The following is a 27,380-nucleotide window of genomic DNA, read 5'->3' as shown; positions in this document are numbered from 1 at the left end:
GTTTACAAAAGGGAAAGGCTTTTGACTGTGGCCACAGTCTTATCTCTTCCACTTATGGTATTGTATTGTAAAGGCCCGTACACCCCTAATACTTTTGGGTGTGCTGAGAGGGAAGCTTCCAAGCTCTTAACTTTCTCTTAACTGGTGGAGACTGGAACAAACATCTTCATTATCCTCCTGAAAAATCCTGTTACCAAAGCAGTCTCATCATATCTAAGCTACTGCCTTGAATTTTGCTTGTATTGTTGTCTGTTAAGCTAGGTAGCAGCTTAATCTCAGCAGACAGAGAATGCATGCACTCTTCTAGTATGAAAAATTACATAGAAAGGACAAACATCCATGGTCACAGCAAGTATAGAAACTTGAACTTAAGATTTGTATTTTACTGCACTAAGGAAGGCAGAAGTCCTCCACTTCCACAACTGTGAAGTAAACACTTCTGACCAACTCAACACCTACCCTGAAAGAATTTCCTTATAGGCTCAAGAAAACTGATTTATGTCAGTAGTTGTAATAAACACATTGTGCAAAGTTAAGACATCTCCAAGGCTTTGGATAATCACCAGAAATCTTAATTAAGTTCAACCTCTGATAAGAATTTATCAGTAATTATAGAAATCTAGTTGACATATAAGCAATCCTCTAAGGTCACAAAAAAAAATCTTGGTTCATACTTATTAATGCAGTTGAAAGTTTTTTGCTTAAAGGTCCAAAGTAATGTCAGCCACATAGCAGTGGAAGAGATGTGATAAGGCATCAGAAATCCATCAATAGTTTTGTAGTAAAGCTGCAAGATAAACTCTTTGAACTTTCCATTTGTCAGTTTATGCCTGGAATGAACTTGTCCTGTGTCCTTTCAGAGAATGTGGGTAACTGTTTTGGTAGAAATAAGGTATCCTCTGTTAGGATTGTTAATACCTTCCAAAACTGAACTCAAAAAGTGGGCCATACAGTCAAACACTGGAGTGTATGGGTATAATTACAAGGAGAGGCTGTATAAGAACAAACATATGTCAAACAAGTCCTCCTAATGGGCTTGGACTTTGTAGCCCACTTAGATCGCCAGAATTGAACACGATACACAGTTTGTGGCTTTTGTGTCTTATTTCTTAATGCAATGCATGATGTACAAATCATATACTGCAACAAAATACAGGGGTCTGTAATTACCCTACCAAGTGGCCTGTCTCCTGTCCTTGATTTGACCCATGGTGTTCTCCTCGGCTCTCCTGATCTCCCTCTCCAAACTAGCAATCTCTGCATAAAGAAAACGAGCATCAAGATCAATCCCAGCAAGAAGAATCTTCATAATGAGACTAAAGGCTCCATTTCATGGAAAGATTTTTGTCAGTCAGCAACATGCTAAAATTCACAGTCCAGGCACTACATCCTAGAGATCATTATTAAGGAGTGTGGTTAAAAACTATTTCCCTGGGAGTGATTTTGCTGCTTGGGCAAATCTCTCACAGGTGCAATCTATTAGGAAGGCCAGACCGCTGCTTATAAACAAGCAAGCAAGAACTATCCAAAGAATAGGCAATGATGTCTTGCCTTGCCAGTAGGGAAAGTCCAAGAGAAGACTGCAAATTTTAGTGGGGGTAGAATTCTGGGCGGAAAATCCATAGTCTGTAATGGGATTTCTGAAAGGAACTATTTATTCTGTATGCAATTGTCCCATCTCAAAACTGGTAGTTTAAGCAACAAGCAGAAATATCCAAAGAAAAACTCAAGCAACTTAACCTGGATATTGAATGAATGTTGCCCTCTTTTTGTATGGTATAGGTGGGACTGACAATAGATTTAAGTCATCTGCTGTGCAATGTGATTTGCTTTGCCATAGCCTATTTCAGCTGCAGCAGCCAACACTGATTGTTCAAGTTGGGTGGCACCAGCATTTGCGATCTGAGATGCAGCCCCCTTTTTTCTTTTTTGTTTTTTTTTGTTTTGTTTTGTTTTGTTTTTGAAGATTATCAAAAGAATCAAAATTATAGGGACCTTCTTCACCTGAGAGGCACGGAGTTAGGTAAGTAGATATTTTTGCAAATTCTCTCAAAAACACCCCCCAACTTCAGCCTGACAATACAACACTGATATGTTCCTCTTCTCTCCTAGGAATGAGAATTCAAGATCCAGCAAGAAGGTAAGCTACATGGTTAGTTATAACAAATTCCACATCCATCTAAAAAGGTTTTTCCTAGAAATCCTTTAAATCTGAAATTCAAATATTCTCTGGCAAAATTTTCTAGTCCTTTTTTTTCTTCTGTAATACCTTAAAGTACATGTAGAATGTGATAATTTATTCTTTTGTTTCCTTGGCTAAGGAGAATTCAGTGTGTATTTTTGCTTTATCCCACTAGTTTGAGTGATTCAGCTTGTCTTCCAAAATGATTACATGTCCATCAATCCAATTGCAAATGCTTTTGAAAACTCCTTGCCACTGTTATATATACTGAAGCAATTGAAGCCAAACTATCTCAAATATATGTTTCTGTGACACAATAAAATGATTGCTAGGATTATAACTTTTCTGTAGCTGGAACTCGGAGCTATTTCAGCTTTGAGCAAATAAACCAACCAGCTTTCCTGTTCCCCACCCCCCCTCACTAAAACCACTGGAAAGTGTGTATAACCAGTATTTGATCTTTTTCTGCAGCATCCAGAGGAGCCTGCGGAAGCAACCACCTGAAACAGTCCTCTCAGTGCTTTCTGCCTGTAGCTTCATGTGGCTTATCTCTGAATCACGGCGTTTGGGCATTCTTCTGGCACTGAGTCAGTCTGCTTGTTGTTAAACATTTTCCCATCTGTTTTTGGCTCCACACTGGATTGCTCCTGGACCCTGAAAGCGGTGAAGAGTTTTGAAGGAAAATGACCCGACAGAAGCAGAATACAATTTGAAGAGCCCTCCGCATATTATTGCTAAATCCTGGAAACCTCCCTTCAGGATTAGTGGTTCCTTGGTTGCTTTGATGGCCAGGGCTAGCAGCGCTCTGACAGACAGAGGAGGTCTCAGGTGGCCTCCTTGTCCACCTCAGGTTATTTCCACTCCTCTGTCCTCTGAGCTGTCTTTCCTCCTCAGCTACTCTTCTTCCTCTCTTACTCATGTGGTGTTGCTCTTCTGTGCAAATACACATAACTGAAATCACAGTTGCTCTGGATCCACCTTTCGCTCTTTGTATTTGAGTATTAAATTTCACTTTATTTTTAATCAAACCACATCACATTTCTTTTTGGGGTCACAGAAGCATGTTTGGCATGTTTAAGTTGCCACTGTGAGGTTCTTCTCCAAACAGAATTCAAGCCATTATGTTACAATCTGTACCAGACCCTTCCTAGCAGCTGTGTTTATACAGCTCCTAGTAAAATGGATCCCTGATTAGGATTTTTGAATAGCTCATTCACTGAAAAAATGGTGTTTTGAACCAGCTAAAGCTATTTAAAAAATTGGGATAATATATGATTAAAAGTTTTGGTTTGAAGAAATGTCAGTGGCAACACCCTGCCAAATTTTATGCCCAAAACATCATCACCATTAGTATCACAAAGATTGAGTTACTGTAATTTAATTGGGCAAGAACCGTTTTAATTGTGCTTGTTTAAAAAAATAGCTGAAAAAATCATTTGACAGAGATTGAAAATTATATGTTCAGAGTAGTCACCCCAAATGGTTAAAGTTTGGTAAATTATATGAAACTGAGGACAGGTTCTTTATCTTGGAATTACTGTACAACAGTAATTTGGGGGCAACTTGATCCAGAATAAGAAACTGAACATTAGAGCAGTTCTGGGGTTGCTTCACACCTATCAAGACAAGCTGTTTGAAAAACAGAACCCATCCTCCATTTGGACTGACACGGATACACACTACAGAGCCTGTGTGTTGGCCAGGCGGGTTGTAAATGGCCGTTCTGTTCCTGCCACACCAGGGAATCTCTTCATGAGGTTGGAGAAGCAATAGTTGGTGTGCCAGCAGCAATGCCTCTGGTGTGCAGGGTACCCTACAGGCTTGAAAAGGCAGGGAAGAGAAGGTACCTCATCTGGGCTACTCCCCACTGTGAAGTTAGCAGCTGCATTTCCAGTATTCTGCAAGTTTGGTTACATGCTTTCTTGCTGCGGATACTGGCATTGAACAAAATCAGTAAGCATACATTAAGGCCGGGAAACACAAGTGCTGCTTCTGCTCCATTAAACTGGAACACATGATTAAAGGACCAAAGGCTACTTCAGCTGACAAACTCCATACTTAAATGTTTTTTAAATCGTAAACTAAGAGCAAAGATTTATAAGTTTGTGTCATGATCCATAAATCTAGATCTCCTCTTGTCCTTTTACTCTAGACAAATGGGTTGTAGAGGAAATTGTAGTGGTTTGGCTAAGTCTGGGTTTCAGCAGTCAGCCGTCTTAGGTCAGACATGTAAGAAACATCTGTAATTGTTTGAGGAATTTGGCAGACCATCTTGTACTTAAATCACATTTTCCCCTTTGCAAGCTGGAAATGTCCATGTATAAGTTAGACACACAAACCACATACCTCTGCACTTGTGGAATTAGACAAGGTATCGACTTTCTGTTACCTTGCAAATCCTAACTGCAAGGTAAGAGCAAGTTGATACCTTGCTATAGTAAAAGAGACCAGTTTAAGGTTCTTTAAAACTGTGTACCTTTTTTGTGCCCCAGAATAAAATCTATTGGTTTTAAGGGGAGTTACCATTAAGTGGCAAGCTACTTCAGTGTTCAGAATTTGCTGCTTGGTTTGGATTTTGACTAAGACTAAAATCAAAAGGTAAAATTGTACAAATCCTTCTTTCCTGGCAGAATTGTTAAGTTATGTGCATAGTTGTCACATACTGGGCCTCTGAGTACATTTAGCATACAGTTGTGCACAGTCTGTCTAGAGTCATCTCATCCTGTAATGAGATCATGTGAATTCGAAACATATTAAACTTAATCCTAGTTTTCAGGATTATGCCCTGCAAATTTAAAATTGCAGAGTATAAGAAAGGTATAACGTTCATGAGTGCTCATTATAAAAAACGAGGCTGAGTTCATTGTGAAGTCTTTGGTTGTGCCACTGAAAGCAGAATTCAGTAAACAGACTTCAGTGGGAGATTCAAGCTGATGTCCGGTGACCTTTGTCAAGCAGAACAAATGATTGCTATGTTTGCTAGAATTGTATTAGTGCTGGATGCTTCTGGTACAGCCTGAGTAAATGAAGTTTAAATGTCTGGCTGTCTATCAGCAAACTTTGCCTTTTGATTGAGTCTACAAATTCTGTAGCATAGACCCTCCAGGCAGGTATTTGAGGCTCTGCTTTATTTGATGCCAGGTCTTTTAATAGTTTCAGAAAGCAGTTTTGCTTGTAATAGAAAAGCGTGATGAAAACAGCCAAAATCCTGAATAATGTGTTAAAATCAATTCCTGTGTGTCAGATTCCTGCATAGCATGTCTTTTGGCGGACACCGTAGTTGTCTGAAGAACCTGAGGAAGAGGCTGTCACACAGATGCTGCATACAGGCTGCATCTCTGTGTGTTCCAGCTTAGGAATGACAAAGCATAGCTACTGGCTGTTTAAGCTTAGCTCAGCTCATAGTGGACAGAGCCAAAACCAGGCAAGAACACCCCACCCCACATCCCCCCCCCCCCCCCCCGCACCAAAATTTGCAACTACTCGTTATCTTTTTTTGTGTGAATAACCTATAAGAGCTAAAGACTATATTGATGATTCAGAGACTCGTCTGTGATCCTGACCTTGAGCACTGAAATGATGGTAAGTTTACTGTGGAAGCACCCTTGGTAACTTTGAGCTCGAGGATGTACTAGATATCTTCCTAGCAGCATTTGGTGACCAATATTGTGTGATGCCAAGCCTTTCCATGTTCAGCACCCTGCTTTATTCTAAGGACAAGCTTAGTTGGTTGTCAGTAGTCCTTCTGAGGTAGGGATTTTTACTGTGGACTGATTGAGTGGGAATAACACTAGAGGGAATGAAGGTGGAAGAATTGTCTCCCTTGAAGCCATTGCTGGAACAAAAAATACCCCTGCTGTCTTCAGTATGTCACTACTGTAGCACCAGGGAAAACAGACTTACTGTTTTCTTGCAGCACTTTCTGCCACCTCCTTTACTCTTGTTTTCCTTTCTGTCCTCTGTACTTTTTCCTTGCTGGTCTCTCTTCTACATTCAGTATCTCCTTCTGTTTTCACTTACGTCTTTACACACTTAATCCAAGGCAGTCAGTTCTAACTGGGTTTATTTGCCTTTAGTGCCTGGGAAGCACCCACATCCTTTCTGTTCCCTTCCCGGACTTTTCTGTATGCCAGCACTGCCATGTCTTAGCCAGCTGCAAGCCTCCCTGCTCCTCCCACCAAGCCAGTAGTTGATAGCAACAGGCTGGGTGCCCGACTGGCCTCAGCTGGGTATCTCCCCTTTGGGATATTCTTGGTGGCTGCTGCCATGCTCTATGCAGCATGGCCCAGTTTCTCTTTATGTGGTGGGGGTGGCAGGAAGAGTTGGCATAGATAGTGCAGAGCAATCTGGCATCTTCCACAACTGCAATTTTTTTCCCCATGATGAATATAGCTTTCCTTTTCAGGAAGATTAACCTGTTTGGAAGATGTTTTTCACATCTTCAGGGGAATACAGTGTAGTATTTCTCTTGCAAGCCTATCTGAATCACTTCAAGAAGTTGCAGTGAGTATGTTAGAGGTGATTGACAGTTGTCAGTCACTGGTTATACATCTTCAGTGTTTTTCTTAGGCAGGCTGAATTGCCTGATACAGCTCTCTGGAATGTATCAGGAGGCAGTGCAGCATTTTCATTTAATTGCTTGTGGAGATAGCTGCAGGATTGTGGTGTCAGAAAATATTGCTAAATCTCAGGGGATTTCTTGGCATTTTGTTGCCACAGTAAGTCACAGTTGTCACAGTGGCTTAATACAGCCACAGAATATACATACAATTATTTATGCAGCCTGAAAAAGTAGTGCAATAATAAAATACTGTATTTACGTATCTGCAACTTGCATTTGAGTCTTCTAATGCTACTTTTGTCCTTTGCTGTGTTGTTTAAATACGTATTCCTCATATTTATGATTTGTAAAGATATTAAGAGTTGTATGCTGTCAATCTGGTCACATTTTGCAACCAGTCTTAAATAGGATCCTACTTGTGGGTTTGTGTCTCTCAGCTGTCTTTATTACCTAGGCATTTCAGTTTTATAAATCCATATTTATAAGGAATTTGTTCCACAGTAGAACTGCCATTGCATTGTTAATGACAAGTGGCCTGAAAATGAGGTGTCAAGCAAACATAGGCAGTTTCCACTTGTGTTTTTTTGGCTGTCCTGAAGCTCAGCCAATCCATGTTGTTGTGGAGCATTTGCAAATTAAGATTAATTGCAGTGCAGAGCTGCTGATGAATTACAGGAAAGCAGTCCCTTGTGACAAAAATAAGGTTGCTGTGTCTCCACCCCTCCCCTAGCAGGTCAAAAGCTAGGTCTTTGTTTGAGAACTTAAACATTATCTGCTTTTCTGTGTGTCATAGTTGAGATCTCCTTGTTCAGGATTATGTTCACTGTATGCAAAATATTAGTCTACAGCAGGAGTAGATTTTTCCAGCAGAAATTATTTTAGTTGCACAAGTGTGAAAAATGCTTTCTCTGTATTGCGTTTTTGAAGATCCTTTCTCACACTGTAATCTTTGTGTCTCTTCCTCTTGTCTCCTGTGAGATGTTTCAGTTCAAGCATTATGATTAACTCAGAAGAGCATTCATCCTGTGAACAATATGAAGAATGCTTCAATTACCTTCTTACCTGTATCTGTGGGATTGGACCGTGAGCTCTAGCTGACAACATCCCTGGCAGGTTGCTCATATGCACAGTCATTCTGGCCCAAGCAGAGTTGCTTATATAAGTAAAAAAACTCAATGTGATCTTGCAATGCTACTTAGCAAAGTCACAGGCACATTGGTCATGGTAGAGTATTACTGGAGGAGCTCTCCTGATGCTTCTTTGTGCTTTTACTGTTTACATTTGTCATGGCCTTGGTGCCTCTCACTTCTGGGGTTTTTTTAGTAGGAGCTTTGTTTCTCTGTTATGATACATTTGAGAATTCACTGCTTTTTCTCTCAGAATTTAAACTGGAGAGATATTTTTAGTGTGTCTTGCAGAACAGATCTGAAATCTGAGCTGATCAGACTAATCTGATAAAATAGATTTTAGAATTAATCTAACACCAATCTGCTGCTCTGTAAAAAGCATACATAACAGTATTTATTGTCTGTAGCCACAAGAGGGGGAAAAAAAGCCCACATGTAAGATAGCTGCCTTCACCTACTGCAGCAGCAAGGATTTCCTAAGAACACTGAATGTGATAATCACAGTGCAGTATGTTAGCTTAAACTTGCTAATAAATGTTTGTGCACAAACCTGATCTTTCTGAGAAAGGAGAGATTGAGCTGAAAATCATCCCTGGAAACCTGAAGGATTTATAAGGTGAATAGGGAGAAGAGGAAGAAAAATACGATTTTCAGGCTGTAATGAAAGATGGCTTTGGAGGACACGTGCATGTGCAAGGAGCCTGAGGGAGGAAGTGGAAGATAGAAAATTCAGCGTCTTTGAACACTGACAAATCACCTGGCTATGCTTAATGATCTGACAGCATCTTCTCACCAGCTGCATCAACATTAGGGGCATTCATCACTTTTATAGATTCATAGCATTAGGTAACACAACTTTCCTATCAACACATGGTTTTTCCTCCCTGGTGAGCTGAAGAACAGCTTCTTATGGTTACTTCAGTGGGGGAAGCACAGAAACAAGCAGGTTGTACTCCAGATTATGTGATTATGTCTCAGAACCATTTTTGTCTGCCACAGCGATTTGAAGTGAGACATTGATTCCAGAAACTGTTATATTACTATTAATCATCAAAGGTTTGGTCAAAGGTTTCTTCTGATCAACAAAGAGGGCCTTCACAACCCTCTTAGTGAGACTTCCCAGCGTCCACTCATGCAGTTTAGGAATGGCTGAAAGTACTAAAACATACAAATGGAGAGGTTTTCATAAAGATAGCATTTGTTTTGGGAAGCAGGGGTATCTTTACCATTTATTACTGGGAAGCAGCTATGTCATTACACTTCTTGGGACACAGCCCTATACAGCTCCTGGATGGAACTGATTTTTAGAAAGCTATTTTATAAGAAGCATCATTCATCACACTGAGAGGCCTTGATGCTGCCAAAACTGATGAGTATACTCTAACAACAGCAACCATATTGAAATAAGAAATTAAAGGCATTAGAGTCTTTTGGGTTTGGATTTCTTCATAACTAAAATGTTTTTGCGTGAGGATATTGTTGATGGTTTTGGTGGTGATGGTAGTTATACTGGTCATTCACATCGTTTGCCATACATGATAGCTTTTTGGACCAGGAAGGACTGTTCAGTGTTTCTGCTGTTAAAGAAAATACTTCATGTATAAAGTGATGAGATTTTGTGGTCAACTAAAGAAAGTGTGGAAAGAGGGAGATCAGGACTGGAAGAGGTGGGATGCCATTTGCAAATAACATAGAGGCCAGACCCTGCTGTTTACAGTATGGACTTTCTCTTATATTCCTCTAACACAATGATGGTGAGAAGTCATTCAGAAGTTCATTCTGATTTGACCATGCTTATGAGCTTTCTCATTTTCACTAAGTATATTTGCATATCTGAATTTCCCTAAGGGTGACCTTCTAAGCAGAGTTTAAATTAAACTTTAACATTTGCCAGAATAAAAATGAACATTGTATAACTGATCACAAAAACTACAGTTTATGCTCGAGTGCAAGAATCAAAGAGGACTTTGGCATAACTAACGCAGTATCCTATGCAAATATTCTTAGTTGAAAAGGATTTAATCCCTTTCCAAAGAACCAGCACAAATCATTCAATGGCACATAAGCCTGCTTTTGAGGGAGCAGGTGCTTAGCAAGCCCTGAGGATTCAGATTTCAAAACAATTTGTACTCTTCATTGACACATGCAAATATCTTAAAAACAAATTTTCAAACTCTTACTTGCTTAGAAATTTTCTATCAATTCTATAGATTGTGAATTTTGCTGTAACTTACATGGCATGCAGAAATTCTATAAGAGCAGGACTCTGATCATCTCAGTCTTGAACTGGACAATATCAGCTTTAAGTTGGGATAGAACAAAGCTGTAATTGATGATTGGCCAGGTCTCTTTGCCAAGCTGCTCATTTTGATCATTCATAGCAAGAGACCCTTATTTTGTAAAAATCCTTTCGTTGGTGAAGACAGCAGACAGGTTCTATTCTGTCCTCGGAGAGGGTGGCACAGTGCCAGTGTCAGCAGCCAGCAATCCAAAGTGTTGTGTTTAATCACAAGATTAATTTTTCCTTTTATTGGCTTTTCCTTTCAATATCACCAAGCATGACATGTTGTAAAACAGTAACACTAGTTGAACAAGGGTTGGCTAGCATCTCTAAGCCCCCTGGCTATGTTGATAGCAAAATGAACATTTGGCTTGATGTGCAGCCAATAGACTCCCAGGAAACCAAACTGGGAAAACACACTTGTCAATGAATGGGCCATGTGCCTGGTGAAGAATTAGAAAAGGGGAAGTAAGATGCACCTGGAAATAAGAGCTATACTGGAGCTCACATTCTTTTTTTTCTTACACATTTCAAGCATCTGCAGTTTCAATAGCATGTCAAATACCTGAGTTGTCAAGCTATAGATCCAATCCAATGTAATGTGGTTACATTAGGATGTATTTATTTTAGCCTTAGACTGGCCATATGCAAGTTAGTTTTTAAAAGGAGATGGTAGTAGATCCAGATCAAGTTAAAGATTTGTACTCATCCTACTGAACACAGTCACTGAAAGAGGTTGTGCCTTGCATTGAATCGTATAGAGAAAACCAACTTTTTTTTTTCAGAGGGATGATGCTAGATTCAAAACTTTTTATCCTGAAGAGTCTTCAGCAGTGTCTGGCTGAGCGCCTCTCGTGTGCTATTCCATCATGCAGAAGTCTGGTCATAGGTAGGAGTGCTTGTGGTGGAGAAAAAGGCAGGCTTAGTCGTCTGCTCCTATATCTGCAAACAACCATGTTCATTCATCTTCATTCAAGGGACTTCTCTGGTCTTGGGATGGAAAGTTTAGCAGAGTTTGGTGTGAGTGCAAGAATGGATGACTCTCTGCTTGGCAAACTAGGATATGTGAGCTTCCCAAATCCTGCATTTTGAGGGTTATTAAATATTTTAAAACTTAAATGAAGATACTCCCCTCTTTCTACAGTCTATATTGTAACCTATGGATATTATGCTCCTAAAGATCTGTGCTGCCAAAGACAGATAATAGAACTGTACTGTGTGTACAGGAAGATAAGTGTACCTTCAGGGTAATGTCCCTTTGAATTAAGATTTCTGTTTGTGGGTTTGACTCATTTTACTGATAGCTTCAGCATAAAGGCACAGATTTGCATGTACCATTTTCAACAAAAGTTGCATTTTATTAGCTTTTCACAATCAATAGGTAGAGCAAACATAATCAGTGAATCTACTGTATGAATAATATAGCTGCTAAAAGATCAAGGACCACTGCATGGTACAGTCACACGCTGGTGCTGGTTTGTCAAGGCTGGGTTCCCGTGAAAGCAAAGGTTTCAAATTGCTGCCTTGACTTGCAGTTGTTCTTAATGCCCATTTTACAGGGGCTGCTCCTGTCAGTTCTTTCTTCTGCTATGAAACTGTTCTATGATTGATAATCTTCTGAAAAGATTTCAATAACTCAAAAGTAAAAATCCACAAATGGATCTCATGTGCTACGGTGCCCCTGTTGAATATCACTTTTTCAAATAGACACCATGTGACAGCTCTCAAGGAAGTGGCCTAATTTTTTGTTTCAGGGATTAAACTTTTAAGCCCCTGTTTCCAACCTCATACCTGCTCTGTCAAGGAGCTGAGACTTGAGGGTGGGTGGATTAGGTATGGTTATGCATTTATGTAAACATATGAAGTATTGACGGTAAATTGCAGGAGGAGACTGCAACCAAACAGCTGTCTTTGCAAACTTAGTATTTATTGCAGAGTTAAACAAATGCCTTATTGTTTAGAGCATTATTTGCCTTGGGCATTGGCTTAGACAGTCTGGTTGGCTGAAAAGAATTTCCTAACTCCCTTTTCCACACAACAGAAGATTAAGTAGATAACAGCAACAATTGGCTGTTTTGATCTGGCCTTGACATATGTTCCAAGCATCTACTTCACGATCCAACTAAATTATTTTTCACTTTCATGGATACAGCACTTTACTCCTGCTTCACCATCACTGTCATTTATGCTCCATCAGGGAGTTCTCTCTGAGCTTTCTTTCTGGTCAAAAGTAAACAATTTTTAAAGATTCCTGCTGCATAGCGTGCAAATTCTTTATGCACAGAGAGTGTTCCTGACACGTTAATAGTATGCAGAGTCTTTCAGAGTTGCAAAAAAGCCCCATTGAAGGAAACAAGTTCAAAGCAAAAGTTAGAGGAATTGCATGAGGAAGCTTTAGTATTCTTGGTAGACAAAAGCCAAAAAAATTTGTGATGCTACATGGTGATGGTAATGAAAGTTGGAGAAAATGAACTACAGAATACTTCTGTGGAGAGCTTTCCCCTGAAATTTCAGTGGCTCTACACCATCCCACGGTCTGCTGGGAAGAGGCTTCTGATCAGCAATATAAGTGGGTCACATAAGTTTCCTGCATCTTGCCAGGCCCCCAGGCAGCTCTAATCAAACCTTTTTCAAAATGCTTACTTGGTTTCTGAACAGAATTTATCAGCTGCCATGGAGCACTGATTTAACTAGTTCGGTCCTTGGTGCACTTGGACATTGTAGGAAAAGCTGTAAAAGTCCTGCTTTCCTTTCCATGTGCTGCTTTGTAGAAAGGGACATCTGGTACAGCAAGATGTTGCTGGCAGTGTTGCTGGCCATCTTCTCTAGAAGGCAAAGATTTGAGGCTGCTGTCTTCCCTTTTGACCAGGGCTGGTTCCAGCTGGTGCTCAATTCCAGCTCTGCTGCCAGGTAGTTTTTTGATTCCCTGCACTTGGTACTACAATCCTGTTCATATCAGATCTTTGTCCAGAAGGAAGGAATGCACTAAGACAGAGGAAAAACTGTCTTCCTATGTGCTTAGGTAGAAGTGTTGATCTCTTAGTCTGCTTTATATCATCAATGAATTTCAAAGCTCACATTGTAAATGTTGCGATTTGGCTTAAATGTAAATACGAAATGGACCTGGAGCCTGACACAGTGGAGTTGCAACTATTGGTTGCAAAAGCTTTGAAGGGCTGGAATTCATAGCCCATTAAGACAGAGCATAACTGGGAGTATCTGGAAGCTGAGCACATATCTTCGCTTGAGCCATTTTCTTCTCACACAGCTGTGATGGTAGGAGATGAGGTCATACTAAATGATTATAATACCGACAGTGCTGTGTTACTTTATGCTTACTTAGTTCTTGTGTTGTGAGTACCTCAGCAGCCTGCAAACTGCAGACACAACCACTTTTATTGTTTCAAACACCGGTGTTTCAACACGCAGACCACTTGGTGACCAAGAACTGCGGTAGATTATGAAGACTCTTCCACAGTGTGGAAGGTGCTGAGCAGCTAACTGGTAAAGTTGCTTCAGGTATTGAACTTAAAATACTTAAGAGAACTGGGTAAATAGACTTCTGCATCTGCATTGCAGATTTGCACTGATCTAGTAGATCAATGTTAGACTTGGCTATGCTAATGCAGTTTTTCTATCAGACTGCAGTTAACTACCCAATACTCGCCAGAAGCATCCACCTGTAAGGTTGTATCCACTCTGCAGAAAGGGGATGCTTAAGGAGCAAAACATTTCAAAGGTCACTCCCACAGTCTAGCCTCTATTTGTGAGCAGTATTATACAGGAAAATTCATATAGCACTGGAGACAACTTGGCAACAACTGATTGACTAAACTGTGGCAGTATGGAAACTGAAAATTAAGGGAAAAGTAAAGTAACACATTATTATCATGCTGTATGGTTGCCTTTCACTGAATATACAGAAAATGCTATCATAAAAGACAAACGTAAAACATGTCTTTCCTATTTACTAGAAAAAGGACTTGGTGCCTACTGAAAAATCCAGAAATTTCCAACATTCAGAAGTTGCCAGAGAATAATGAGCAAATGAATGTGTCCTTTCTGAAAATCTTTTTTGATCCAGCGGATGCAGTTCTTATTTTGCTTATTTGCCTTCACTAACTTCTGTGGAGTCACACTGCAGTTAGACTAGATGTCAAGCCAAACACAACTGTTTGTACTATTGTTTGCAGACAAAGCAAGGTGTGGTGTTAGAAGTAGCTTTCAACACAAAAGCAAATGACAAACAATAGATTTCACTAATACAAAGAAATGTTGTATTGGTTTGTTCAGCCAACAACTTTACTAGTTTAAAAAATAAAAAAGCCTGAACAAACCATGTCCTTTTCAATAGGGGTTATCCAACAAATCTTTCACGGTTTTATCAGTCTGCAAATCATCTTGATGCAGCTATTGATTCCTAAAATTTTAGATCAGATGGTAACTGTTGGGCTCAAACTTGTTTGGGACCCACTAGCACAACCACATGGGATTGGCACTTTCACCATCTAACATGACTCTGTGAGGCAGCTGCAGATCATTTACTCTGTCTCCTGAGTCACAGTTTAGGAACCCTTAATCCAAAACGAATGCTGTAAATCGTCCCCTGTGGACCCAGCGAAGTCATCCAAGCTGAAGACGGATGGGAAATTACAACAATTTGCAAGAGAGATGTTCCAGACAGGTTCTGCTTTTTGTGATTTGTACTCCTAACTTGTGGAGGGGGAGCTGGATATTTAACTCTCTTGCAGACAACTGCTCGGAGCCTGTACGCAGTTTCCTGAACTCAGTGTGGTATGTGTGCATCATGGGGTGGTGGAAAAACAAGTCACACATTCTCTAGCCTGTCACCACGGGCTTTCTTCCTGTTTGAAGGGAGCTGAGCACTTGAAGTTATTTTCTTTGTCGCTGGTTGCGCTGTCGTAAATGAGCAACACAAGATTATATGTGATTTGAACAATTCAACGCCTGTGTGTTTGTGAAGGCAAGCATTCAGAGTTGAGTCAAGCATGTAGGAAACAAAATCCTGGTAGAAAGTGACTCTGTTTCTCCTTGTCTTCTCCCCTCTTCTGCCCAGGCAGCCTTTCTGCCAGACGTGCACACCCAGATTGACTTTTAAGACGGGCACAGCTTTGTTGAAATGGTTTAACTACACCGATGCCGTGCTGCCCCTCACCCAGTAAGGAGGGCTGGTATAGAGGCTCCGGTGGGAGCACACTCTCTGGCAGACTCTCGCTTTTTCTAGGTCTATTAAGATGTTCTGGATTCACTTTAACCCCTTCCTTGTCTTGCTGGCACAAACTGTGAATACTTTAAAACATTTCCAGTTCAAGGCTGGGTTCTGCTGTCTTGGCATCTGTTATTATTCAGAATGAGGATACTTGCATTTTCTTGTAGGCTGTGTTCCCTGTATCTTTAGCATAACCATAGCATTCTATCTAGACTTTTTTTCCCCCAACATTCACAAAAAGTCCCTGGGAAACTAAAGCCATAGTTATGTGAATTCAAGAGAACTAAGGAATACTAAAGGAGCTGCTATGTATCAATTACTAAAGACACAAGGCAGATGCATTTTCTCATCTTGCACAGTTAAGACAACTAACATGGAGCTTTTGCTTTTCTTTTTAATAATGTTTTGAAGGAGGAAATGCTATTTTCTGTATAGCATTTGCAAGCACGGAGTTTTGCAATTCACAAATACTAACAAGTCTTAAGTATTTATTAATTCAGCAAAGATGATTGCTTTTGTTCGTGGCTGGAAGGGATTAATTCAGACCACAACCTCCAGATGTCCCAGGCACTGTGGTTTGCCTTGAGCTGTCATGGGGAGGGAGAAGAGAGAATACGACGCTTTAGAAAGTAAATACAGAGTTAAAGTGCCTGTATGTGCAACACTCCATTTTGAGGGAAAAGGCAGGATCCAAACAGTCTTTTGTTTAATTACAAAAAATCAAAGCAAAGCACCATGAAAAGCAAACAGATTTGTTAACTTGTCAATTACTTGATTGATCTCATATTATAAAAAAAACCCCAAACCTGTTGATATCCATGGTTAGTGTGGTTAATGTTGAACAGCAAATGTTGAAGAGCTGATAAAATGAGTGTCACTCATGCCTGAGGAACAAGCAATGTAGAAGGCTCTTTTCCTAACTGTAATGTATGGAAACAGGCCTGTAAGCATGTCAGAAAATTAGGTATAAATATTGCAAGTGAGAAGCTTTGGGAAGGGCTGCTGTGATAGAAGATGAGGAAGAGGATGAGCCCCACTCCACATCTGCATCTTCATGCCCAACCTGCAGCAGTGTAAATCTCTTCATTTAAGGATTTACTAGTCTGTTGCTGATAATCACTGATTTCATCCATTCTTTCAGTAATTCCGTGTCTACCGCTAGTTGGTGAACTTCTCTTGAGACTGGCTATAACACTTTCCAATTAATTTTTATTGACATATCTTTGCATTCTTTTAAAAGGAAAACTTCCCAACACTGCTGAGGGAGGACAGCTAGTGTTAAAGGTGAGGTGTTCCCAGAGTAAAAGATTTGCTGAATTGTGGAATATATAGGCAAACTGGTGAAAAAAATAACCCTCGACTTACACTAGCTACCTGACTGTACATCTTCAGGTAAATTTAAAAGAGCCTTTTTTGAGTCCAGTGGGTGAGTGAAAAAATATTATTTTTTGGTAGGATTCAAATGTGCATCCTGGAATTAAGACATGAAAAAGGGACTTTTTTGGCTCTGAAAAAGAAATTGCTTTTCATATTCACCAAAGGGTACTTCAGGGATTTAACTTCCCAGAACATGGTTCATTTTTACCATATTATTGCCCTTTGGAGTCAGGTACGGTGTGCTACATTTTGAGAAGTTATAAGTTTTCTTCGAAGTTTTCTTCAGAATATGAATTGTACCTCTGTGCTTAGATTTTCCAGTAGTCATGTTAAAAAAAACCCAAAACCACTACCAAAAATTTTGACAGTGACAGAGACCAGGAAGATTGGAGCTGTTTGTGTCATGTAACAAATTTATAAAACCGCTTCAGAAAAGGACTGTAGTGACTAAGATACTCTGATTTTGTTTTTATTATTTATTTTTCCCTCCTCAAATCAAAGGAGGCGAAAGCACAGTTCTAACTTTGCAAGCTTTGCTTATGTCTCTGTGGCTATTCTTCGGTGATGTGCAGCTCCACACTTCCCCTAACCATTGTGGTAGACTGCTGTTGAAGAGGAATGTAAAGGGAAGTAAGGTATCCCAGAGTTTAAGACATTTTCTAGTGTAAGCCAAACTAGTTTGCTTGTGGCATATGATTTTCAGGAAATATTTGAAGGAGGAAGGGCAAGAGGGATAAGAGGCTCATTCAGAAAAACTAAACAGTATTTTCATTACACTGTGACAACTGTTCAGCAAGAAGTAAATGTTCATATTTTTCTGAAAAGCAAAATGATGGTCCCTACTCTTTAAATTAAATCAAGGGGAAAAAAGCATGAATTATGAACTTCAGCAAAGTTCAGGAGCAAGTGGGTATTTAAAGAGTACGCATACTAATGCTGACTATTGCTATTGGAAGCAATGGTAGAACTCCACAGACAAAACAACCCACAGCTCAGATCTGTAGCCAAACCTCTTGCTTGAAAGTTTGGCCTGGAAATTTCTCAACAGTTAAATCATAAGATGCTTGACGCTTCTCATTCTGGTCCCAGCTGGGAATCTGGAAAGTGTAATGCTTAAACTGAATATTCGCTTTGATTCTTGGAAATGGGAACAAGTTTCATCAAGAAACTGTTTCTTTTTTTTTTTTTTCCTTTCTTTTTTCTTTTCCTGAATTGGTTTGCCTGTTGCATATCGTTAGCAGATGGTGACACATATGCCATTTTCATAGTCTTCTATTTTGGTACAGGAGCTGCTAATTGTCCCATTTTGACTCAGGAGTGTATTAAGCTTTGTTAATGCATCTTTGGTAGTTGTAATCCTGGTTTATGTTCCTAAATTAAGGCAACAGAGTTGGAAAGATTTTTAGTTCATCAGGCCCAAAGCATAATTGTACCTTTTCTGATAACTTTGTGGTTCTTTCAAAAAAACACACCCCAAAATCACAAAACCTGTAGGCTTTTAGTGAATACTGAGGTATTAGTAGGGAAAACAGCTACCCTATGTCCACTGCAGGATGTGAGCAACGACTCTGCTGTCTTTAAAAATTATGGGGTTTGGGATAGAGCAAATAATACACAAGTAAAGCAATGACACTTCCCCCTGCCATCAGGGCTGCTGGTGAGATCCCCGCCTTGTTGTACTTTAGAGTGGAATTAGCAAGAAACAAATCTATATGCCAGGCCGAATCCCATTTCCCTGTCTCTGTAATTAAGATGCTGTGGTCTCTTAGGATGTTTTCTAAGCAAAGTAATTTTGTTTTGTGTCAACCTGAATTGAATACCTATGCACCAAAACAAATATTGGAAGACTTCCTTTATATTTTGTCCAAGCTGACAGAAACATTTAGACCTGAGATGGTGATGCTAGGTTTCATCATTTAAAGAAAAAAATGACTGTTAATGTGACAGTCACTGTGGATTGTTTTGGGGTTTTATTGCTCCCCAAAAGCATTTTTGTTCTTTGATAAGTCCTGTAATAAGATTTCACCTGCAGGAGAAGCTCCCTCCAGAAGCCTGCCCTAATCCTGTTAGATGGTGAGCGGAGATGTTGCAGTTGTTGGTGTGCGGGCAGGGGAGGCTTGGGACTAGGGTTTGGTTTGTGCTGTGAAAATTGGAAATGCTTAATCTAAACCAAGGGGTCACAGTCATTTAGTAGTTTGAGAAGACTGTGGTTGTGCTTCTACCTTAGTGGCTCTTTGTGGTATCTGTTGAGAGAGTGCATGGGAACAGCTGTGAATCTCCTGGATGTGTCACCTTTGCCTCTGAGCCTGGGACATCTGTCTGCAGATCTGCCCATGGGCTGCAAGACCCATGGAGGCGCCTGAGAATGCCTTTGCGTTGCCACAGACCCACATTAAAGCTGCAATATCACCGTGTTCCTCTGCTGCATGAGGACATGTATGTTGCTGCTCAGTCATTTAATTTAGCAACAGGATGATGGGAGGGAGAAAAGAGGAAATGGAGCCTGAAAGTTATTCAGTGATTTCTCTGGGAGACTCAAGGAAAGGAGAATAGCTTCATAGAGGGAAAGATAAGACAAATTTCTAGTAGAGACGTTCAGGAAAAGGCTGTTCTGACCCTGCTGCTGCCTGGGGGTGTTCCTTCCCAAAACTAGAAAGGGGAATGAAGGTGATGATGTTACTGGGGAAGGGTGGAGATAATGAGAACAAGCTGAAGTTTGATGCGTTTCTGCATTTGATGAATGCATTTAGTTCTGTAACGTTTCCACTGGGCTAAGCAGTGTCATTTTGTTTTATTATTGTTATTGCACCCTTGGTTTTGTTTTGAGCTGCATACATCTCTTGCTTGCAATATAATCTTACACGTTTGCTTGCTGGCTGGTGTGTCCCACTACCCTCTGCTGGAAGAAATGAGGATTTTTCGGCTGTGACCTTGTGCCCTGAAATAGTCACAGTCCTCCAGCAGAAAGGGGCTGTGAACTGGTTTGGGAGGACCCCAATTCTGCCCTGCTGTTGCTGGCATCCATCCTGCAGAGAAAAGACCTCATGTATAAAACGTTGCTTGGTTTCAGAACAGTGCATGGTTAGGCGAGGTGGTACCCATGGTGTCTGTGATAGCAGGGTGCTGAATTGGAGAATATGTCCTGTTCTGTTTTATTACCTTGGCCACAGTTGTTAGGTCTGTTCCAGTTTATAAGTAAAGGTGTTGCCAAAATAGACTGAATCACTGATGATTCTCCTCTGATGTCCTGTCTCAAGAGGTGGCTGGTACCAGCTGGTGGCTTGAGAAGGGGTGAAAAGTCCCAAAGCAGGTGGCCACAGGGGCATGTTCTTCCCAAATGCAAAGTTTGTTTTATAGGTTGAAGCATGAAGGTCTCTTGCATTTTTCTTTTCTTAAATCTCAGCTAAAGTAATTTTTATTTTTTCTCCCTCCGCTTAAAATCTTAATATATTAGGGCCCCCTTATACCAGCTATGCAAATGTGCTTTTTCAGTGTAGTGAGAATAAGGTATGTAAATGTCACGCTCCCAGGCCAGGTTTCCATAAAACCCCTTTGGGAGAATATTCCAGAGGGAAATTAAAGATGGGATTCTAAGAGAGGTTTTTGTTTTATTATTATATATTTGCCCAATACTTAATATATGAGAATGTTTATACTTTCTACCCTATCTTCTGTATCTATTTGCAATAGAGGTACCTCTATCTCTTTGTTTTGTTCATCTCTTCTGTAAAATATGAAATCCCTAATCTTTCCAGTTCATACAGGGAAACCTTGCAATAGCTGCAGTAATTTTGCTGCATATGTGTCTAGAAATCTTCAAACAAGAGAGTTCAAATTAGGACTGGCTTCCTTTCCCTGCATAAGCAAGCTAGTGCATAGATAAAAGAACTTGCCTAGCAGCTCTGAAGCGTGTTATTCAGGCCATGGACAGGTACTGTTTCCAGATTTCAAAGTCAGTACATGATCCAGACAAGTCTGCAAGAACCTCTGGTCTAAATTAGTTGTAAATTTCCTGAACAGTTCTCTCAAGTCATGGAAGAAATTTAACTGCTATTACCAGCCTCACAGGATTTTCCTTTTCCTTCTTTGTACAAGTCTCAGCATTGCAAAGTCTCAGCCCCAGCACTGCAAAGAGCAGCTGGCAGATTTGTCAGAGCCTGCTGGATATTGGGGTACATGCCCTCCCCAAACACCTGAATTGTGGTGGCAGTGTCAGACCTCGCCTGCAGCTGGATGGTCCTTCATGTCCTTCCAGCTCAGGCCATGCAACATCCCTGACAGGGCCTGCTGGCATCTCATTGCCAGTTCATGAAGCAAGTGGTACGCGTGGTAGAGAGAGAAGGTCCTCCAATAAAATATTCCCTACTAGTGTCCACTACCCCAAGGAGCCCCTGCAGCTCTTTTCAATGCAGAGTGTTAACAAGGCAGCTTGCTCTCTGATGCAGACCCGTGACGGGCACCCTGACACCCAGGGTGTCCAGGATTAAGCTCAGACACCTGGGCTGTCTCTGCTGGTGTCCTCTGCTTTTCATCTTTCTCCCTTTTCTGCATTTTGGAAAGCACATTATGGTACCCCATTCTCTGCTAATCCACTGAGGACATAATCGCAGAGTTCAGAACTCATATTGAACGTTTCTTATGCATATTGGCTCATTGTTAATTTAAGTGGCACATACTTTAATCTAATAGATGCTGTCTTTTAGTTAAGTAATTTCCCTAGTATCTGTAAAGGGATGGTATCTTGTGAAATTTAATTTCTTTCTACTGAGCTCATGTGGAAAAGGAGTATCTAAAAAGTCAAATTAACTTTTCAATAAGGGTGATATATACTATATCTTTTCACTGATGTCACCACCCCCCTCCTTATCTCATATTTCTTTACCTGTTTCTCTCTCTCATCACACTATACTTATAATGAGCTACTTTGCTTCCACTACACCACTATCTCATGAATGTCACACTGAATGTGTACTAGATGTGTTCTGCCAGTATGTGGTTGGGGAATACAGTGAGAAAAGTCTGTACAAATCATTCTGTGCCAGTAGCTGGGATCACCTCAGGTGTGTCTGAAGTAGGCAGCTGATAATTTGAATTTATTTTAAAAAGCATTTCTGTAGGAGCAGCTCATCTCACCTTTCTGCATTGCTGTTGGATTCATGAGTAGTGGGGACAATAGGAAAATCCCTGGAGAACAGCCTTCACCTATCCTGTGCATTTTTTCCATCAGAGAGGCATGGGATCTGGCAAGTGCAATTCCATCTATCCAACAAAAACTTGGGTTACAGATTGCTGAGAGGTCTGGAAAGGTCATGAGGATCACTAGTGGCATAAAACCCAAATAAACTGTGTTCTTCATTACTCAGGGCAATGGGACTCTGGTGGACTCAAGATGAGGGGCTGTCTCTTTTTAGCACTTCTATAGTAGATGTGGTATTAATTGAATAATCCTGATGTTTATAAATTAGAAGCACAAGTTTGCATTTCACGTGGCGTCTTCAAAAATGCACGGAAGAACTCAGCTTGTGTAGCATATGTATCCCTTTCAGACTCTGAGAAGTATCTTTTGACCTCCCTGGACACTGTGCTGGGCAGCTGAACTCTGTTGCTGGAAGTGGTGCACATGGGAGCACAGACTGAGGGCAGTGCAGCCACGTGCATTGAGAACTCAACTGTGTTATGAGTTACTGGTTCATACAGCATCTTTTGGAGGTAATTCTCTGATTTCCCATTTAGCAAGGTTTCTGTGGCTTGATAATTCCCTTATGTGAGTTTTGGAACGGGCTGGAAGCCATTCAGCTGTTGCAGTACAGAGATGCTGGTGGCCAGCCATATGCAGACAGAACTGCAAAGGAATGTTACTGGGCAGCAGTTCCTTCTTTTTCTAACCAAATGGATTTAAAACTTTCAATGTGACAGGGCAACTAGTGTCTCTCCTGCTGTGGTTATTTTGCAGTGGCTTCTTACCGTCCTCTTCTGTCATGACCAATACACTCGGCTTTCTTATTAGCTCTTGGAAAAAGTGAGGTTTGGTTCCAGCTGCTCAGCATGGTACTGATAGAAGGTTGGTGCATGTTTGAGAAGCCCTGGATTACACTTGCCTCTCCCAGCTTGTGTGGCATTTTAGGCTTTGCAAAGTCCAGGGCTGAGAAAGCAAACCCAGGAGCTTCACATAAGGGGTTTTGTCTCTGGATCTGTGCACTCTGTAGCCTGCACTCAGAGTCCGCTCTGATTTGCCCGTGCACTGGCAATCAGCTCCTTTCCATGAGGCGCCAGAGGGTTTATTGCTGCTCAGGATGACTCTGCTTGCAGCCCATTAGATACTTGAAGTGCCGTGAAGACCTACTGTCTTGCTTTGATGTGAGCATTAACCTTCTCGTAATAGAAAAATGTTATTGTGTACTCTGAAATCCAGCCTATATATACCCTAGAATCAATGTGCAATGAATGCCTTCAATTTGAGGTGCAAATGAAAAGCTGGGCATTTCAAGTGATGCTACACTGTTACAGCATAGTCTTTTACAAGTATATCAAAACAAAAACTCTGTCCTGGGCTTTCTTGTATGTCAGTAAGTGCTAACCGGCTCTGTGTAGGTCCTTAATTCACTGCAGGGCAATGCAAATTTCAAAGCACTGTGTAAAGAAGGATTTTGCAGGTTTGATCTGTATGTGCAAATGAGCCCAGCCCCTGCCTGCCCAAGCCCTGCTGTTGTGAGCAACTGAATGCAGCTCCCAGCAGTAACCGATGTCTTTGCTACTTGTATGGTGAATGTACTGGTGCTCTACCAGGTTTCTGGGCTCCCAGCAGCTACTGAGCATGCCAAGAGCATTCTGCAAGCACGTGCATTGACTCCAGCATGATCCAGTCCTGTCTGCTCACCACGCAGGTGATGGAAAGCCATGTTGTTTGTGTAGCTCGTAAGCGTATGTCCTGGCTGCAGGGTCAATCTCTGCCTGTGCAATAGGTCTGGGATGGCTGGATGGCTTCTGAACTTGAGGATGATGATGATGGATATGTTTACCCTTGTTGTTGTCTCACTCATAATTGGTTATTGATATTCTTGTTCCTTCTCTATATTTCTCCCACATCAATTCACATGACAATAGCGTCTTCTCTCACATACTTGGAGACTGTTTAAAGAGGGACGAAGGGAACATGCTCCAGAGCTTTCAAGAAGCTTTATGAAAAGGGTAGAGTGTATTTTACTTTGGCGGTGATGTATAGCCTAGATAAGACTTTTCACCAAGGACCATTATGTCTCAAGCTGACTTATTAATTGATTTAGCTCCTCTGATCTGTACATTGCCAGACATGAACCACTACCCTTTGGACAGAGTCCAGAGTGTAATGGAAAGTTCACTGAAACCCCATCAGCTCTTGTTAAACCTGAGTGAATTTCAGCCCAGCACATTTCTTGTGAATAATTAAACACAGTTATGCAGGTGATGGATTTGAACCTCTGCCTCTAGTGTTCAGCTATATTTCAAATTAGGAAGGGGCTCATGCAATTCATGAGGGTTTTGGTGGGAGGAGTTGGGGGGATTTTTTGTCTCTTGTGATGGATAACTGCACCTGGAAACCCAGGGTAGATGTTTTGGTATCTCCCACTTACCACCAGCATGAGCTGTTCCATGTGGCACTCTGCTCTCATCAGTTTCTGTTTTTCAGTAGTAAATTCTCCAGTATTTACTTCTCCTTTTCCCATTTTTATGTAACACTCGGATTTGTTATCCTTTACTTTGATATCACTTTCTATCAGTACAACTGCTGTACTCACAGTGAGGGTGTAGTGCTATGGCAACAATATATTATCTGCAGTCTTGCCAGTGAGTAAGATATGGTGCAGAAATTAGTTCATTTATCAAAATCTGATGTGGCAGAGCTGAGCAAAGGATGTGGCTTATCCTGAACCTCCTGCTATTTTCACAAGACCTGCCGTTTTGTTTCATGTTGGTTATGACACTCAGATACATTCTCTCCTGACTGTTTCTAGTGATGCCTTGTTAAACCTGCAGATGTCTTAGCACCTCAGAAAATATTTTTAGATGTACAATAATCTCCAAGCTATCTTTGGTAGTGACAAAAAATGGCAAATGAGCTTTCTCTTTTTTCTTCTGTTACTATTCCAGAAAGGTACTTTTCTGTGATTTCAGGGTAGGAAAGAGCATATAAATGGAAAAATCTCACCCAGACTGGGATATGTGAGAAAAGTGTTAGATTTTCACTTCTAAAGACTAAGAGATCTCTGCCCTTTTCTGAGAGCTCTGTCATGCACACTGGGCGATGTACAGCGTTCAGGGTGCTGTCTTGCACTTTCTCTGTCCTACATACACACTGGTGGAATGGGCTTTAAGGTACAATGTTTACATCTCTTTCCAAATTCTTCTAAAATGTGGGTGTTCAGAATCAGTCAGTTGATAGCCCTTTCATTTATAGTCCAGCTGGTACAGTGCTGGATTTGGAGGACTTTCACCTCTGTGTACCTGTCTCTTCTCTGACATACCATCTCAGCCATCCAGACTGTTGTGCCTTTCAGGGTAGGGCAGCTTTTGGGCAGCGCAGGATGCTGCGTCCAGCTCCCAGGGTTGCTGCGTATCAGGGTACTGTTAGAAATGTTAAGTCTTTGGTCAGATCTGGTGCTGATTAGAAATTGTTTACATGAATTTTACAGTACCCAAACTGGTACATGTTCTTAACAGTCAGGGTTTGGCTAGAAACTGGTGGAGAGGAATCAAATCAGGACAGGCTGCTGTAAACTTATGGACACAGTTTGAAAGTTTTCAGTGAAATTAGTACCAGTGCTTAGTCAAATTATGTTTGCTTGTTGACCCCTCTTATCTAATTAGTCCCTACTTCACTGAGCTTCTTCTACTTGCATGCACTGAATCAGCTATTTCATGTTACTGTTTTACCACTCTAATGGCAGACGAAGTTGATTCAAGTTAAGAGATGCTTTCTTTCACGTGTTATAAACCCATGCCTTGTGATTTGTGCAGAAATAAATTGTTTTGTTGCATATCAGCCATCTGTTTGAGACTGAGGGGAAGAATGTGTGGTAATCTCAGATCAAATATTAGGTGCAGCTGAGCAGCCAAATAGACAATCCTCAGGGTCTTCTTATTTGGTGTGGGTAAATATCCAAAGTTTGGGTGCCTGTCTGTACTCCTGAGGTTCACACATCTCTGTGTACTACACAAGCAGATTTCACTGTCTTTCTGTTAGAAAGAGAAGGGTTATAGCCTCCTGCTCCATGTTGTGCTCCTCATCTCTGGCCTCCAGGCACCCAGCACCCCGAGGGAGTCTGTGCACACACGTGCTTGTTGTGCTCCAAGCAGAGTGTAAAATGAACCACTGACCTTGTTTCCTAGGTAAATCACAGACACATCCTCCCACAGCAGCCTGTGAGCAGAAGTTGTATGCCTCACCCCTGCCCAGTTCAGGAGAGGGTGGTGGGTGTCTGGAGCTGGGTTCCAGGGAAGCGAACACCAGGGCCACCAGCCTGGCCCTAACAGAGGCGGTTTGAGATTTGCAAAATGACAGGTGATCCCTTCCCCTCTGTGGTTCGCGTCTCATTGGCAAAAGGCCTCACTGGGGCGGAGGAGGGAAGCAGATGGCTTTCATTCTGCAAACCAGTGTCAGAGCCAAGACTAAAACTCACTTCTTGAAATCCCAGGCTTCATTCTCTATGGCCTACTGCCTCTTCAAGCATGTGTAAGGTTTTAATGAAAACCATCAAATCTTAACTTAGAGCAGGATTCAAGAAAAAATGTCCTATTCAATTACTTAATTATAGGTGAACTATAATTATAAGATGCAAACATGTCTTGCTACAAAGTACCAAGCAAAAAAGCAGAAAGGATTATTTGTTGTTTAGTTTAGCAGAGGAAGGCAGCTGATGATGCATAAGTCTATCTGACACCTAGCAAGTTGTGTCATCCTATTTGTTAATCTTTTTAACTCTCCATTTTATTAGGATAGGGTTTCAAGAGTAAATAGGATAAAAGAGATTAAATCTGTCATCCTGAATTACTCTCCTCTGAGTTATGAGCAGAATCACTCTGTGTCGGAGAAGTATAATTATGAGGAAAATGCTGCCTGTGTAATTGTGTGCTTCGTTCAGAAGAATTTGAGATCCATAATTATCTCTAGTATGCCATGGTGGCGTGTGCTGGCTCTTAATTTCTACAGTAAACAAAACCATTGAAGCTTTCTCTCCTGAGCAGTTCTTGATGTAGCATGGCTGATACCCGGAACAGTAGCAATATTATCCTTCAGGTCTCCTGGTTCAAGTGAGGAATCCAAACTAACTTGGAATAGAGCAGCCATCGTACATTTATTTTCATAAATACCTTGAATTTAAACATTGATTGTGGAGTGAGGAATAATGGCCACGGGGAACGGAGAGTCTTCTGAACTGTAGATATGCCAAGTGAGGCATGTCTAGCTGCTTATGCAAAAAGCAAGTCATAGCACATCTGGTGCTGTGTTCCATCACTTAACTTTTTGGTTGTCCAAGAATATTGCCTTGGATTTCTGCAGTGACAGTGATTCTGCAGGTGCTCCAGCAAACACAACAGGTGCAGCTTTCTTTGACAATAATTAAGCTGTAATAGAAAAGCTCTGG

The 27,380-nt window shown here is 41.0% G+C and overlaps 1 protein-coding gene across 3 annotated transcripts in view; it reads left to right on the top strand.

Annotated features, from left to right (window-relative positions):
- ZDHHC8 (zDHHC palmitoyltransferase 8) overlaps nt 1-27,380 on the top strand; it is a 121,746-nt gene that overhangs the window by 61,303 nt on the left and 33,063 nt on the right. The window lies entirely within an intron of this gene.

Source organism: Strix aluco, chromosome 18 (genome assembly GCF_031877795.1).
Source record: "Strix aluco isolate bStrAlu1 chromosome 18, bStrAlu1.hap1, whole genome shotgun sequence".
NCBI classification, from domain to species: domain Eukaryota; kingdom Metazoa; phylum Chordata; class Aves; order Strigiformes; family Strigidae; genus Strix; species Strix aluco.
This window is presented reverse-complemented; position numbering and strand designations above follow the sequence as displayed.